We start from the raw sequence: 8,782 nt of genomic DNA, 5'->3' as shown, positions 1-8,782 counted from the left end.
AGAACAAAAAGAAAAAGAGGGACATCATCGACGCGCGAACGGTTAAGGCAAAGGCAAGAATAGCATATCCGAACAGCTTCCCCAAGTCGTAGGAAGACTCAGGAACTAAACAAAGAGCTAAATACGTAAGCAATCCCAATTCCTGCTTTCCCCGAAAAGGCTATAGTCGCAGACCCACAATCAGCCAAGTTCATTCAGTAGACATCAATACCTTATCTTCTCGCACGGGGAAAGAGATTCCCAGCCCAGAGTGGAGAAACTCATCAAATCCATCTTGACTGTTGAATCTAGCTTACTCCTTTCCTCGAGTGAGGTTTTTTTTTAGTCGCTCCTTAGCTCCTTTCGTTGAGACCTCGTTGCGCTACAGATTCAAAGAGTGGAAATTCCCTTACTGAAAAAGAGGAGATAGAAAGTTCTCAATACTTTCTCCGATACCTTCCCCGAATCGAGTTACCGAGTGAGCAAGAAAAACCAGCTCTTGGGGGAGAAAAGGGCTCCTATCTAACAGGTCTGCTAAGGGGAGCTCATTCCTCTTCGTTAAAGGCGGACTCCTCGACAACTGAGGAAGAAAATAAAGCTTTCGACCTACGCTGACTCCTAAATCCGAAGACTCCTACAAAAAGACTCCATTCCATGGCAGTTTTGGGCAGTGAGCCACTCCTTGATCAAAGACTCAGGGATAAGAAAAGAATACAGGCAAGGAAAGGATGTGAAATTGTTGATGCGGAGAATGCCCTCTTTCTCTTTAAAGGATCAAGAGTTTACCACGTACACAGAATCGAATGCTAGTTCGTACCCAAGGGATTAGAGATTCCTAGATGGGCTTGTTCTTGAATGCGCAGGGATTGGGACTCAGAAGACTGCTGCCATTCCATTCAGGTAATGCAATTGTGAATGTCCGATCAATAGCAATAGTGCTGTGGCACTTCTTAATGACTTTCCTGTTGAGCATAACTTCTGGAGGATTTGATATGGATGTCACTTGCTCTAGAATCATCAGTTTCCTAATCGAATAGGATAGGACCGGTGCAGGCCAACTCGGAATAGAAAGAAAGAGCCCTTGACTTTAGTAGGACGAGGTCTGCCTTTAGCCTTCCTGTTATTAGGAGTGGATTAGTTAGAGTCGGTCCGTTCTCTTGTTTCAGAAGCCGAGTCAAGGGCTCTTGCTGATACTACATCGGATATTATTATTATGCGATGGTTACTTCAAAATATGAATATGGGAGTTTTTCTGGGCCTACTATTTATTATCTTTTGTGACAACAAGAGTGTTATCCAAATAGCACACAATCATGTGTTTCATGAGGCGAACAAAGCATATCGAAATAGCCTAACTCACTTAGGGCACTTCGTTCGCCATCACTTTATACAGGGTTCAATGCCATACATTTCCTCAGAGCTTCAGATCGCGGATCTTCTTACGAAGTCCCACACCACTATGCGATTCCGATACTGAGTATCCAAACTCCAGATGTTATCCCTTGAGGCATCTTGAGTTGTAGGGGGAGGGGGGTGTGAAGCATATTTATTTGTTATATTCTGTATATAGTAAGTAGGTCTTGCTGTATATAGCACTTTCCTTTTATGGATGGAATCGAGAGGGAAGGAAAGAGTCCGGTTTCAGAGGCTTGATCAACTTTGTTCATGGATCATCAACAAATCCCTAAATGCTTCTTTATATTGTCGCCACGGAAAAGGTTCAGGTAGGGAGAACTCTGAGATTAGATTCTCAAGTTTGAGAGAGTTTTTTTTAAAATCCATCTCCACCTATTTGTGCCCTTCCTCCCAAAAGCATTCCGGCATCTGTTATTCCTGGTCTCACCTGTGAAGCAAAGTAGGACAAGGGAGAAAGACATGGAATTGATAGGGAACCGTAGCCAAGTGGCTAAGGCATGAGTCTGCAAGACTTCTATTCGTCGGTTGGAATCCGACCGGTTCCTACAGCGCCGCGCCATTCCACCCATCATTTTTTTACTTAGTGGATAGAACGGGGGCCGGAGCTTGCTCCTTCGTACTAGTGTAGTGGCTTAGCTGCCTTAGTTTCCCATCCTTACCGTATTCCTATTCCTTAGCACAAGCACTAAGTCAGTCTACTACCTGTAGGTCGAGTTCAATTACATCGAACAGTTACCTACTTTGACTCATATCTGAGGTATACCTCAATACAAGACAAGCACAGGAAAGGATATTCAATCAAAACCGGGCTCCCTATTCTCTCTCAATTGCCTATCCTTTATAGACGAGGGGTTCGCTCGCGATTAGCAAGATCGGCTTCGATATAACTTCTAAGGGCTCTGTAGACTGAACTGTACTTTCTCCGGCTAGGAAGCCTTTGGTGTCCATGGATATGGATGTCATTTTACCGATGAAAGCGATTCAAAGCCTTAAAGATGCGCTGTCCTAAGCCTTAAGTGAAGGGAAGGGACATTTCATTTCAATCAACCTATTAGTCAAATGTGAGAATGAGCGGACAGGCCGATCGGATAAGATTCTTTTACTTTATTTATGGAGGGAGCTTACGGACGGGCCAAGCTCTTTCTTCTTTTACGCAGATTGAAAGTCTAGTTTGACAGTCTTCGACAGATCTTTTTTTTCGGGGTCTTCCCTACCCCCTATAAGGTAAGGCAAGTAAACTCGTCCTTGGGAAGTCTAGCTTTGTCCTTCTGAGTCTCGTCCTTTATAGAACTTTCCTAACATTATTTCGTTCGTTATATAGCGATAATCGCCCTTATGAGATGAGGCAAACTAGGTTCTCATTTCCGAAAGAAGAAGAGCATGTTTAGGAGCAGCCCCTGAGTGAAGAGCAAGCAAACTCCGCCCCTATCTGCCGGCTATAGGTCACGAACTATAAGACCAAGGAAAGCAACCTCTCGTTAAACCGCTTTAATGTTGCCTTTTTGGATATCCAAGAGAAGATAAGGCTGGCTTGGGGCTAACCCTTCCTGACAAGGAATTTCATGACGGGCTTACCTTTTCCTAGCCTTTACCAAACGATTAGCGAAATGAAATCGAGGAATCAAGGACGATTCGATGACTCTCTCCAATAGATCTCGATTTGCGGACGATGTCGTTAAAGAGTCGACACCGCTTTGCACAAGAATCGGTTCTTTGTATGGATGGACAGAAGGGCTCAGCCAGACCCGGTTCAATTCGTTTTTTGCGGGAATACCAGGTTCAAGTTCAAGGGAAGATAAAAGAAAGCGTAACTCTTTGCTTGTTGTCCTCTTACTCTTTTAGCCTGCCTTGTGGAGGTCTCTCGGGTGTCTACGGCGGATCCGATCAGTCTCGTGCGTTAAGAAGTCTTTTCCGATCTTCCACTAAGAAAGGTATCGTCACGACAACTAAATTTGCCCGGTAAACTAGTCGGGGCTCCCCATGGTTTAGTAATAGGGAGGGGATAATGTCTCTTCATCCGGGGGTTCATTTCATTCATTATGAACTAAAAAAAAAGTGTAAGGCTGATTAGTGAGGTCTTAAAAACTTCATACAATGAATGATAAGCCATTCCATTTGTGCTTTCAGCAAGTAGGCGACGCGAATCTAATGGTTTCTATGTTTCAATCGGGTACCAATTGCTTGGATGCGTTTGAATCGAGATTCCTTGAATAAAAAATGATTTCTAGGTTTGTCTTGTGTCTCCGTAACAAATGGTCCATTTATTGATGGGCGAACGACGGGGATTGAACCCGCGCGTGGTGGATTCACAATCCACTGCCTTGATCCACTTGGCTACATCCGCCCCTACCCCCAGGTTTTAGTCTCTATCTACGATCAGATTCTTTATGAACCCCCTATGACCGCTATCAAAGAGAAGCTTTTTCCTAGACTATAACTATAGTAGTAGCAAGTCTATTTATTGTTTTTTGGAATTAGGGGAAGCAAAGCTTCAAACAAAGAGGTTGGGCTGTTCACTTCATTGATTTGACTTCACTTTACTTAAGAACTTTACTTAAGATTAAAGATAGGGGCCGGGCGGGCAGTGAAGGCTCGTTTAGTAGAAAGCAAGCTCCGCTTTTTGAAGCGAGCCCCTAGAAAGCCTTTGCACGCTAGCTTGTAGTTTAGGGTTCCAAACCTGCCCTAAACTACAAGCTAGCTTTGAATGAAGCCCCTACTTTATGGATTGTTGGGATATTAGAAGAAGCCCCTTTCTACAAACCTTTCTAGAATATATAGAAGGGAAGCTCGAAGAGCTTTCTTCGCATGCTTGAGCTTTCCCCTTTCTATTAGTAAGGTTGTCAAAAGGTAGGTTTCTTACTAAGTGCTTGTGCTAAGGAGCTTCTTTCTCAAAGTAAAGTTTATCGCTTCTTGCTTTAGAAAGATTGCAGGGGCGCGCGCCCTTCCTTCAGCCGGCTCCGCCCTATCTATTAATCTATTTATTTTATAAAATGGATCTTTAGGGATCTCTCTTGTTCATAGATCTTGAAACCAGATCAAGATCCATTTCTCAATATATCTATCTATCTATCGATAGATAGAAAGATATAGATCTCTATCTGGATCTATCTCCATAGATAAGAAAGAACCAACACTTAAAGGGCGTAACCAACGGAAGGTTCTCACCCTGTCCCCGACATTGTTCTCCGACGATGCCCCCTGGGCGAAAGGGGCCACCATTCTCTTTCTTTCGTTCCGATCAGGACAAGTGGGTTGGTTTCGTCCTTCTATCTACGCAATTCTCTGTCTTCGTTCGTGATCATGTTGGGCGAAAGGTAGTTGTAGAGGAGCGGCTGTGAAACGGCGATTCCCCCCTTTCCATTGAAGTAGGGGGGGCCTCCTTCCCCACCATTCCGGCCTATTATTGAGGGGGATTTTACCTATGCTGAAGGTTGCTTGCTTACCAAGCCACCCACTTGAGAAGCTAGTCGCCAGAAAGAAGCGGCGAGGACGCGAAGCTGTCTACGAAGCTTCCCTCCCCCTGTAGTCGAAGTACTCGGCGCTACTTTGATTCAAAAGGTTCCCGACTTTATCCGGTTTCCGCAACCGTAATCATTTGTCATTCCGATTACTTCATCCATCAACCTTTTTTTCAATAGCGGTACGCTCTAAAGTAAAGGATAAGCTTGCATTCTAGAAGCGGTAGCTTCCCGCCTCCTTCATTTCTACTGCCTCCTTCGGTGATAAAAGTTCCCTTCCCTTTTCTAAAATGCCCGATTGGTCTGCCTCAGCAAATGTACAAAGTGGACCGCTGTTTGGCTGACCCTCTTCTTCCCATTTGGGTTGGGTTGACCCAGAAGTAAAGTCAGAAGGAATGGAACCACTAGTCGTCCGCAGTTCACACTTGGGCAAAGACGACTTAGTTTGGAAGCGGAACACGAACCGATTTCCGCTATTCCGGGTTCTTATTGAGCGTAGCGAAATAAAGGTTTATTATATTATAAAGTCAGCGAAGTTTCTATGGTGTTCTACCTTTGCGTAGTCTCGGTCCACAGTGGAAGGCTCCGTACCGACGCCTCACTACTACTGAATTGAATGAATGGCTCAGCGATTTCATAACCTGAGCTTTCCTTAACCAGCTGACCTTACTTCGTAACCTTAACGTACTTTCTTTCTTACTATATCATAGGCCTTCGCCACTTCAAACGGGCGCTTCGCCCTTTCTTTTTTTATTAGAAAAAAACGGGGCCTTACTTATTCTGTTCAGGGAGGATGAAAGACAAAGAAAGGGATCAGGGGGCTTATTGATCGGAGAAAGGGAAGTGGACTTCTTGGACCTAACTGAGAAGGAGACATAAAGGGATCACCTTACCTTATCTTGAGTGAGAGAGGCAAGTCGCAAGGCAAAAAGCTTAGTCGTTTTCAACTCCGAGAGTGACTTCACTGACGGGATTTATATTTCATTCAGAGCCTGTTCCGGGCATTGAGAGCAGACGAAGACTAAGAATACTTTCGGATAGCACGTGAGATCAACTACTTAGAATACGCTACCATCTGTCTTCGATTATGCTCGTTCTACTTTGAGGGAGAGATCGCTCCTTTCATTTAAGGAGACGGGATTCTACTATTATATATGAATATGATCCCACCACTTGAAACTGATTCAACACCATTCTTCTTCCAAGAGAAAGAAGAGCAAGAACATCGCTTATTCTGCAGCAACCTTCCTTTATGCCTCTGTCGTCTTCGGGCTAAGGCCTGCTGAGACAATAGATAGTAAGGCAGGTGGCCTAGCCCTAAGGTGATTCTCGCTCCGACTTTGATTTTTGATTCGCGTAGTGATCAAATCATTTCCGATTGGCTTTCTTTGTTTGCTTTCCTTTCCCTAAACTTAATCGAATCTTTCTGCCCCATAAGATAAATTGGCTTTTTCTGGTGAAAACTTAGATGTTGAAGCATGGGCGGCCGTCGATCGATGAATTGAGAAAGAGACCGGGGATTCCATTTCAATAGAGAAAGCTATCGATGGTCGCATTGGGACGGGAACAAGAGCAATTCTTGGTCCCACCAAACCATGCCATGAACAGTCGACTCAACCAGGGGATATTGAAACTAAGACTCATTCCGTCTATTGCTCTACCTTCCTCCAACAGATTGAATTGCATCGTTTATTCCTATTCCTTCCGGCAAAACTAGCTGCTGACTCAACCTCCCCTCTTCATAGGGTCTACGCCCTCTTTGTTTTAGCATCGGCGATTGAAAGAGAGTAGGAGCGCATCCTCTCCATCTCAGTTGGAAAGTATATCGCTCTCAGCAGCAGTTCCTTGGTCATACCCTCGGTGATGACTAGCAGTCCTTCCTGATTGAGTTCTCACCCTCTATGGATAGATCAAGAGTTCCGGCCCGGCTATGATTCCATCAACAAACCCGATTCGGTATAAAAGCTTAGCTTCTATTACAAGAATCTATTTTGAAAAGAGCTATCCTAAAGCTTGACAGGTCTCCCCAACTCTGTTTTTCACTCGAAAACCGAAAGCATAAGGATGAGCCTTGGGCCCCCTTTCCCAAGAGCAGAAGGAGCGTTTAGATACTGTACCTGTGCGTGCAGGAGCAAGGACGAAAGGAGAACAAGTCGCAGGAGAAGCGTTGAAGAAGCAGTAGTTTAAGCCATTGATCCTGCAGCTTATCACCAGCAGACAGAGGTAGATACAGAGCCATAGGCAAACCTTCATGATCGATAGCCTTTGTTTATGAATACGACCCTCGTGCTCGAGAGGCGGATCCAAAGGCAGTCGCTTACCTAGGAGCATACTTCGGTGTAGCATATATAGCGGCATACCCCTTGGACCTAGGTAGGTGGAAAATAGATCTATTGAAACCCACCATAAGTAGTATCTGGGGAGACAGCTGCGGATACAGATTTACCATAAGCAAAAGCGGCTACTGAGGCGAAGGCAAATAAGGTTCCGTTCCGAAAAAGAAATGGAAATAAAAAAAGGTCTGATCCAATATTTTGCTTTCTTGTTGTCTTGAATTGTTATAGAACGGCTTTATATTTATATAAGGTATAGTTGGTAGGATGAAGTGGGAATGTGAAGCCTTAGTGGATATAGCAAGTGTGCCGGGGATGCGGCTCGGGCGTAGTAGGTCTGGACGCCTAGCATGAAACAGCCTTCTCTGGTAGCGGCACTATACCTTAGTATAGTATCTCTCTAGCTTCCAGTCTATATAAAATAAAAAAACGTAGTTAGCAGAGGTCAGTCTGTCTGGCGTTCCCTCGCGTAAAGGGCGACTTTGGCATCGGCTCTCTGGCCTCAAAACCACACCCGAAGGAAGGCCAGCCCAGAGCCCTTCGAGGCTAGGAAACTCTTCTGATTTTGGCCAGCCATCGGGAAGACCAGCAAAGGCAACTTCCAAGTAAGCGGGTACTAGCCTGACAGCCCGACCTCACTCAGGAATAGACACTTGAAAAAGGCCCTCAATCAAAGGAAAGAGTCTCTTTCCCGGAAAACTATCCTCTCGCTCCTCGATCTCGAACTTATATGGTCCATTGTCCTTGAAAAGAATTGACAGCGAGTTGTAACCAGCGGTTAAGGCAATCCACTTCTTGCTTTGTGGGACTGGGGCCATTCCCCCCGTTTGCCTTTTCTGAAGCTAAATCGTGGATGAGTCGTTCTACAAAAGACCCGGCAGATGGAATGCCCTTCGGAAACTTGTCGGATTCCTCCTGAATAAGGGGCTTGATGAGCTTGGCTAAGTCGGATTTGATAGTCCGACTGCGTTCCAAATCAAGCTGAAAAGGATCCTCGGGTTATCGAATATCATAAAAGAGAAGAATGGTTGTTTCGATAATCAGAGTAGCGATTAGTCGTATCAATCGCAATGGAAAGCCCATGAACTACAATAGCCTCACCAAATTCTATTCCATAACCTGACTTTCGAAAGCCTTACCCTTCGACTCGACAGTCTTTCTTTCATAGCCTTCCTTATGCTTCTCCTTCATCAGATCCTTCTGTTCTGTAGACTAGGTCTTGAAGAACCTATTATTTTGAGTCTTCGGCCCTTCGCTCTAGTCATTACTGCTTTCTGGTCAGTATCAGCCCCTGGCATCTTTTCTTCTTATGAATCGTCAGTCACACAAAAGCAGGACTCATTTTTCCACCCCAACCGGCACCGGTCCATTGGCTGTAGGAACTGGATCCGATGAATCTCCTCGCCATCCTGCCAGTCCTAAGGACTCAGACTATAAATGCCGCACTCATCTCTTGAAAGGAATCCCCTCGAAAAACTCGCCTGAAGGTGTTCAACTCGGGCTTGAAAAGCACTTCCTGCCACGTCGGTTAGCTGGAATATGGACTCCACTGTACAAATCTAAAGCCTTAGCCTCTGACCCCTTATATTGATATTG

General features: G+C 44.9%; 2 non-coding genes across 2 annotated transcripts; one reads left to right on the top strand and one right to left on the bottom strand.

The window, feature by feature from the left end:
- Positions 1-1,867: 1,867 nt before the first annotated feature.
- On the top strand, positions 1,868-1,940 carry trnC-2. Its single transcript has one exon. It is a non-coding gene; the product is annotated as a tRNA-Cys (tRNA).
- A 1,725-nt stretch (positions 1,941-3,665) lies between these two features.
- Positions 3,666-3,739, bottom strand: trnH. Its single transcript has one exon. It is a non-coding gene; the product is annotated as a tRNA-His (tRNA).
- Positions 3,740-8,782: the final 5,043 nt, after the last annotated feature.

The sequence above is a fragment of the mitochondrial genome of Phaseolus vulgaris (assembly GCF_051622355.1).
Source record: "Phaseolus vulgaris mitochondrion, complete genome".
In the NCBI taxonomy this organism is placed as follows: domain Eukaryota; kingdom Viridiplantae; phylum Streptophyta; class Magnoliopsida; order Fabales; family Fabaceae; genus Phaseolus; species Phaseolus vulgaris.
Note: the sequence above shows the minus strand (reverse complement) of the source record. Positions and strands in the feature narration are given on the sequence as shown.